The sequence below is a fragment of the Armigeres subalbatus genome, chromosome 1 (genome assembly GCF_024139115.2).
Source record: "Armigeres subalbatus isolate Guangzhou_Male chromosome 1, GZ_Asu_2, whole genome shotgun sequence".
In the NCBI taxonomy this organism is placed as follows: Eukaryota; Metazoa; Arthropoda; class Insecta; order Diptera; family Culicidae; genus Armigeres; species Armigeres subalbatus.
Window position 1 is genome coordinate 273236252 of NC_085139.1, and position 8437 is coordinate 273244688.

The window sequence follows — 8437 nt, forward strand, 5'->3', positions numbered from 1 at the left end:
TATATTTATATTGGCTAAATTATGGTCCATTCTGCAATTCCAACTCAAAAGCAATGTCAAGATCCCTTAACTTTATTGGCCATACAGACCTCAAAGATCTAAACTTTAGAATAGTTTGGAACAACGACTGTAGTTGTCCTGCAAATATGGATTTTTACCTTATTTTGTCAAGGATATGTGCTAATGATTCGTTAACAATCCTTTCATGTACACTGCACTATCCCCTACACTGCCCATGATCGCATATTTGTAACACTCGCATTTTTGTTCATTTAGTAAAAAGCCCGTGAATCATTCAGAAAGCTCAATTTACTGCATCTAATCCCACAATAATAAAATAGGCTTTACTATCTTGCTTATCTGTGGTAAATTGAAAATGATTGAGTTTGTGGGGAGGATTGACAAACGATTTAGAAAATCAACCAAAATGCAAATGTTACATTTATGCGATCATGGGCAGTACACACCTTGTTCTATCCCGTTACGCTGGGATATGGATACTCTGAAGTATTGCGTAACGGTGTAAATCCGTTCATATCGTCAGGCTCGGTACAACACTGAAGCTGACAATATGGCGTCCCTAACCCCGAATCCCAATGTGTCAGGCGACCCGTGTCGAGGGGATGAATGGCCTGGGGGGTGGAACAATCAGCCAGGCAGTCAACGGAGCCTGTAATGCTGGGTAGACACATTTTCGCAGTGCATTACGGAGTAAGATCTACCACACTGTGCTCTAGTTCTTACTATTCTTGTTAATACTTATGAGTGATGGTCGGAAGAGTATGGAACGACTATAATTTGCTTTTAGATTATCCATTTTTGGCTCCTTTTGGATGGAGTCAATGGAGTAAATAATAAAATCGTAACTCAATCTTAGGCTGGTTTCGAAGCCGACGACATGAATCTTTTAGCTCCAGAACGCTGATTAATTAGAAAAGAAGCGGATACGAATTTGGTGGATCTGCTGAACCCTCTGACTGATTAGAGCTCTGTGTAAAGGTGAGATTCAGAAATGCCAAACGCAATGAAATCAGATCTCTTTACAAAAACGAATTCGGAACTCATAAGAAGAAGCAAAAATATGTTTGAACTTCAGTACCGATGCATTTGACCATGACCAATCAGTTCCCACTTATTGTTGAGCCGATACTGATTGAGGGGCGCGCCTTTGAGAGTTGGTATAAGCCATTTTTCGAAGGATATAATTAGCGGTACCTTAATCTGAAGAGGCCTTACATTAAGCTTGTTAAATATATGAATAAAAAATGACTACTTCATTTCTTCTCAATAAAAATGGAGCAGAAAGACATGCACTAAACAAATGACACGGGTATACTACAAAAGTTCAAAGAAATGGACGCAGTGGTTCATCCCGAACAATGAAAAAAATCCCTTACACAGTTAGGAAGTTGTCGAGATAGGAAAACATAAAGCCTGTCCACGTTAAATCTCGGACTCATCTTCCAATGCGAATTTAAAAAAAATTCTCAAACCACGGACACGATCCATGTTTATAACAAATGAATCTCTACACTCCATGTCATGCTTTTAGCATGTTTTGACTCTCGTCCAAATTGATGAAATGGAGCAGATCACTTGCAAGTGAACCAGCAAAAATACACCGTGATTTAATTCATGGATTCGGGAACACCAGTCACGTTTTTCAGAACGTTCCAGAAAACGTGACTGTTGTTCACGAATCCGTCACATTGTTCCCGAAAAAAATACACCGTGAACTTGTTAGTTCACGAATTCATGAATGCTTTTTTTTTTACAACTCTGTGTCGACATGCGTAAGGGATCCATAGTTATGAGCACGATAACGATGACAACAAATGCCTCACGGTTGAGATCAACACTACCGTGGAAAACATAACTGCAACGCCTCAAGAAGACTTTGTGACCATGTGTGAAAAACTCAATCTCTCTGCGAATTGTCCTTTTCGGGTTGGAGCATAGATCAGTTGCAGGCAAACGAATAGCAATTAAAAGATAAAATAAAAGGTGTGCTGATACTGTGTTTCTATGTCTTGATGCTATGGCCAAAATGAAGAGCAAGAATTGGGTCCGGACATCACAAGCTGTTTCTTGTCGTACAGAAGGAAATATGGAATCTTTAGCATTCAATGTACGAGCTCCATTCCATCGAACAGAGCAACCCAGTTCAGTGAATTTCTATCCTGCTACTGCAACGTATTGAAGGTCGTCAGTGAGTGTTACTCATCATATCCTGCTGAGTTCTGCAACTAGTTCACGGTGAAGTACCAAATGGACAATTTGGTGAGCATGTTCCATTTATTTTCTTTACTGTATTTTCAATCCATCATATAAGCTACAAAACTAAATACGCACAGGGCATCGTTTGTGATTGTGGCTATTGCCGCGGATATTGTGGGAGTCCCAGGTATCCGGTTCACGCTTTAGTTCGCAACGGTGGCTCTTCTCGACCTTCTATTCCCTGAGTAGTTAGTGCGAATAAGGGCGTCCATGTTAAGTTGTGCTGTACCTGTTATGAACAACTAGTACATCCCATTCCCTACACTTCCTGAAGAAATCTTTTTTGCTTCAGAAGTTATCCATTTTTGTAGTATAACATGTTTTATGTATGTTTTACAATTGTGTGTTTTGATTTTCATACAATATACTAATTTAGGCTTTTCGGGTAAGAAAATGGAGACAGGGGATTTTTTTTTCGTGAAAAAGTTTTAGTTCATTATAAAAAATATTGTTCACTTAATTATTCATGACATTCTTCAAGGCTATCAATAATAAACGTGATAAAGTGACGATGAATCCAAAAATAAAAAATATCATGGTATATTTTTAAAATCATAGAATCCAAAAACTGTGATTTTCGGTGAAATCTAAATAACAAATGTTTACTTTTCTAGCTTTAAAAGTTGAATAGATTCGTTTACTTATTAAAGTTTTTATTTATTTATCAAATTACTTTTCATCATTCCAATAATTCTTAAATTCAAGTTTATAATTATATTAACTTTACCATAAACGATTCGTGATTATCCGGACAATTGAAGCACGTATCGATGTAGTTAATAAAGCAATATCCTTTATACTGGTGCGATATTCGAACAAAAGCCATAGCAATTCAATCAACACGTCTTGCAGAAAAACCGAAAACAAACACAAAAGTTCTCAAACAAATGGTTCAAATATAAAACGTATGTTTATACATCATTTGACTTCTAAGAAATAACAATATTGGTGATAGGAGAAATCAGAGTATATCTTGTGTTAAAAAAACTCCTTCCCAATGTTATGTTTGATACTGCCTTCCTTCTTTAATCTCATCTTTTCAGGGATCAAGAATTCTATTTTTCAATTTTTGGACTCTACCTAATTTATGGGCAATCAAAATATTGACTGCTGAGAACGAGAACGCACTGGAATTTCTGCTGAGCTGAACCAGTTTGACTTAAGCAGCCATGACATGGACAATTTGGTGAGAACGTTCCAATTCTTCACTTTACTTTCATTCATTGCTTCACCAATATATAAATGCATTACCACTAAATACGCACAGGGCATCGTTTGCTACTATTGCCGCGGATATTGTGGGAGTCCCAGGTATCCGGTTCAAGCTTTAGTTAGCTCCGGTGGCTCTTCTCGACCTTCTACTCCCTGAGTAGTTAATATGAATAAGGGCGTCCTTGTGATGTTTTGCTGTACCTGTTATGAACAACTAGTACATCCCATTCCCTACACTTCCTGAAGAACCCTTTCTTGCTTCAGTAGTGATTCCTTTTTGTGGTACTAGTCTTCATAACAAAAGGGGCACCATTACAAAGCATGAGATCTGATCAAATTATTCGTAGTACTACTTGACCAACACCCCCAGCTGGGTGAGGGATAGAGGATGACGCACACACACACACACACACACACACACACACACACACACACACACACACACACACACACACACACACACACACACACACACACACACACACACACACACACACACACACACACACACACACACACACACACACACACAGAAGCTATCCATTTTTGTAGTATGTACTAGTTAGCTGTACTTTTCATAACAAAAAGGGCACCATTACAGAGCATTGGATCTGATCAAATTATTCGTAGTACTACAACCCCAGCTGGGTTAGGGATAGAGGATGATCCACACACCACACACATTACCATCAGCGTGTGATTATACATCAACACCTCAGCGTGTCAATCAGTGCGCAGCAAGCCATGACTCGGTCTCTTCTGGTCAGACCTTCGTGGCGTGCACACGCACCTACGGAGAGCTGCTGTCATAACATTTCGCTCCGGCCATTTTGGCAATCCTGCCAGGTTATTTGTTGGATCCTGACGCTCTGGAAGAACGCTGCAAAATGGATTGTGGTTTGAAGAACCACAAAGCGTGTCTGGAAAAAAGCGCGAAATCACAATCTAGAAAATCCCAAGGTTAAAATGAATTTAGTTTGAAATGTATAACTTATCGATTTTAGTGTACATGAGACTATCAGTTAAGCTAGTTCTATCGAAATCTGAGAGATATGAAGATCTATCGTATGCTACAAAGTTGTTTGGAAGGCTTAATCTATTATCATGAAATTTATTTTGGAATTTACTGACTTAATAGTCGTAGCGGAATTACCCGTTGGATGAGATATCCAACATTCGCGAATTCAACAAAACATTGCCAGCGTTCACAAAGTCATAAGTTTGGAGTTATTGGCTAATATCAATGGTTCATATAAGTCTAAAATTTATGTATATACTTACGCTATCTCATTTAAGTATGCTATCTCTGCGAAATTTTAGATAAATATCATATTCTAGGCCGGATGTTCTCAAACTACTTGTACATGCGATCCACCTAGCAAATCGCATATTGCTTGCGGCCCTCCCACATTGGCTTTTAGAATTTCGATAAAAATAAGTTCGCGTTAGATTGAACAAACCATTATGAATTGCTTCATATCCCATCATTATATTACTTTGAATGGATTGGAAATGATTTGGAAATTGAACGAATTTAGATAGGATTTGGATTGGATTTGATTTAGATTTGGATTAGAATTGCATTTGATTGGATTTGAATTTGGAACGAAATTCAATTGGATTTGGATCGGATTTGGATTAGATTTTGATTGGAGTGGATTTGGAATGGATGTGGAACGGATTTGGATTAAATGTGGAATGGATTTGGGTTGGACTTAGATTGGATTAGGATTGGATGTTGGTTGGAATTAGATTGAATGTGGCTTGGATTTTTATTGGAATTGGATTGAATTTGGATTTCATTGTCATTCACTACATAGATCCAAATCTAATGGCTGTGATAGATTTGTGGGACAAAATAGGGACAAAAGAATGAATCAAGATTCGTCTTTCGCAACCCATCATTGTGTTCGAAATTTAACGTGGACAGGCTTTATTTTTTTTCGTCAAAATATCAAACACTTTTCATGGCATGTAAAAATATGGTTTAGCTTCATTTGGCTAAATGTTCTAAGTGAATAGTAATAGGTGAGAAGTGAGAAATGAGATGTTCCTGGTGAATACAGAGTATTGTTAAGTGAGTATTAAAAAATGGAAGTGAGTACTTGGTAGTATGAGTGCAATAACAAGCAAGAAGTGAGTAGTGGGACGAGAGAAATGAGAACCAAGATGCACAGAAGTTAACTGTGATATAAAAGAAAAACTGGATAAAGAAAAGAAGGAACAAAGGGTGTCAGGCCATTAGGCCGAAGGCCGTTAGGCCGAAGGTCATTAGGCCGAATAGTCATTAGACCGAATGGCCATCAGGCCGAACGGTCATTGGGCCGAATGGCCATTAGGTCGCATTAGTATAAAGAAGCAAAAAGTGAAAATGCGAAGTTCTTTCTTCACCTTACCCCTTCTTCCTTTTCCCTTCTTGCATCTTTCTTCTTCCATCTGTCTTCTTTTTCCTTCTTCTTTCTTTTTCCTTTTTCGTTATTCCTTCTACTTTGTTACTTTCTGCATTCTTTCGTCCTTCATTCCTCTTCTCTCTTTGTTCTTCCTTCTTCTTCTTCCTTCTTTCTTCTTTTTTCCACTCTTCTTCTTTCTACTTTCTTCTTCTTTTCTTCTACTTCTTTCCACTTTTTTTCCTTTTTCTTTCTTTTTTTTTCTTTTATCCTTCTTTCTATTTCATTCTGTCTTGTTGCTTTTTCTCTGTTGCTTCTTTCTTTCCTCTTGTCTCTTCTTTTTTCTTCTTCCTTCTCAATTATTCCTTCTTTTTTCATTCTTCTTTTTTCCTTTATTTTTCTTTCTTCGCTTTTTTCTTCGTTTTACCTTCTTCCTTTTTCCTTATTCCTTATTCTTCATTTCTTCTCCTTTTTTCTCCTTCTTTCTTCTTTCTTCTGTTTTCCTTCTTCCTTCTTTCTTCAGCCTTCTTGCTATTTCTTTTTTTTTCTTTATTCCTTTCCTCTTGCTTTTTTCTTCCTTCTTTTTTCTTTCTTGCTCACTCTTCAAATAGCACTGCTCACTCTTGGGACCGCACTTATCGAGATCTCAATTCTCACTTCTCATTTCTATTTTGTCATTTCTCACTTCTTTCTTCTCACTACTAACTAGACCTGTGCGTCGAAGTATTTGTGAACGGCGGCGGCGTAAGGCCATTTTTAAACCGGCGGCGTCGGATGCGTCACGCCGTAAGCAGTGTTCGATGGCGTCACGCCGTAAGCAATGTTCGGCGGCGGCGGCGTGAATCGGCGTGAAGAATTTTGAGCTGAGAAATTTTTTTCACTAATATCATGATTTTTAGGAATTTTAAGGTTTTTTTAATCAGAATGATAGTGTGAACATCCTAATATTTTGCTACATTACATCCTCAACTAGGACATTGCCGCATCACAGTACATAAGTTTATTAAAAAGTACTATACAGATTTGTTTGGAAATTCCTCAAGATATTCTCCAGAAAAAAAAAATATTTTCCTCATTCTGTTCTCATTTCTCACTTCTCTTCTAACTTCTTACTTATCATTTTTCACTTCTCACTCCTCACTAATCATTACTAATTTCTTATTTCTCACTTCTCACTTCACACATTTCACTTCTCACATCTCACTCCTCATTACTCACTTCTCTTTTTTTCGCACATCTCTCTTCTCACAACCAACTTCTCATTTCTCATTTCGCACATCTCACTTTTTACTTCTCACTTCTCCCTTCACATTTCTTACTTTTCTCTTTTCACTACTTTCTTCTTTCTCACTTATCACCTCTTTTTTCTCACGTGTTATTTTTCAACTGAAATCATTTGATAGCAATTCATACGTACATTTGTTGTAGGATATCCTCAGCTATGGGGTTGAGGGATATCGATACGATTTGCGGTCAATTAAATCTACTAAACGAAAGCTTTGGCAGAAAAATGGGTAATTTTTTGATAACGCTTGGTGCGATTTGGCAGAACCTCGCCCAATTGTTGTAAAGTCGATGTGAGATGATATAGAGCAGCTCTGTTGCCAAATCTTGCCAAGGATTTTTGCCACACCGTGTCGTTGATTTATGCCAAATCTTACTCTGGTCAAATAATGGTGCCAAATGCTGGCAAAGATTTCGTTAAAATTCTGCTCATTTCTCACTTGTATCTTCTTACTTCTCACATCTCACTCCTCACTACTTACTACTGATCACTCTTTTCACACTTCTCACTTCTTATATCCAACTTCTCATTTCTCAATTCGCACATCTCACTTTTCACTTTTCACTTCTTACTTTTCTCTTCTCACTTCCCACTTCCTACTTTTCGTTTCTTACTTCTCCCTTCTCATGTCTCACTTTTCATTTCTTGCTTGTCACTTCCTACTTCTTACTTCTCTCTTTTTACTACTCACATCTCTCTTTTCACCTCGTTTTTCCCACTTTTCACTTTTCGCTTCGTACTTCTCACTTCGAATCTCTCACTTCTACTTCTCATTTTTCACTTTTCACTTTTTCACTTTTCACTTCTCATTTCATGATTCACTTCCTACTTTCCACGTGTTATTTCTTATGAGATGAGAGAAATGTCTCATTCCCTAGAGTCCTATAAGAAGAGTAACGCCATGTGCCACGTTTGACAGGTCTCCTGCTCGTTTGGAACGCGCATTTGTATGGAACTGACAGACGATTCTGTTCCAATTCTGACACTTGACGCCACTGTTATTATAGTCACTGTATCATTCCCCTCTCTTGCTGTACACTTCATGTAGTTCTCATTACTCACTTTCCCCTACTCGTAAGTTTTTCAACTATTCATCTATTGTACGTCATTTGACCAAATGGCGCTCGGCCGAATGGTCCAACACCGCGTAAATCGTCCATATGAACTGTTCCTGATAACATCGAGCTAGCGAGGTAAAAATGCATTGGAACATTACTTCGACCTAAAGAATATGGAGTAGAGGAGATACTCATATGTCGACTTACGGAAGTAACGC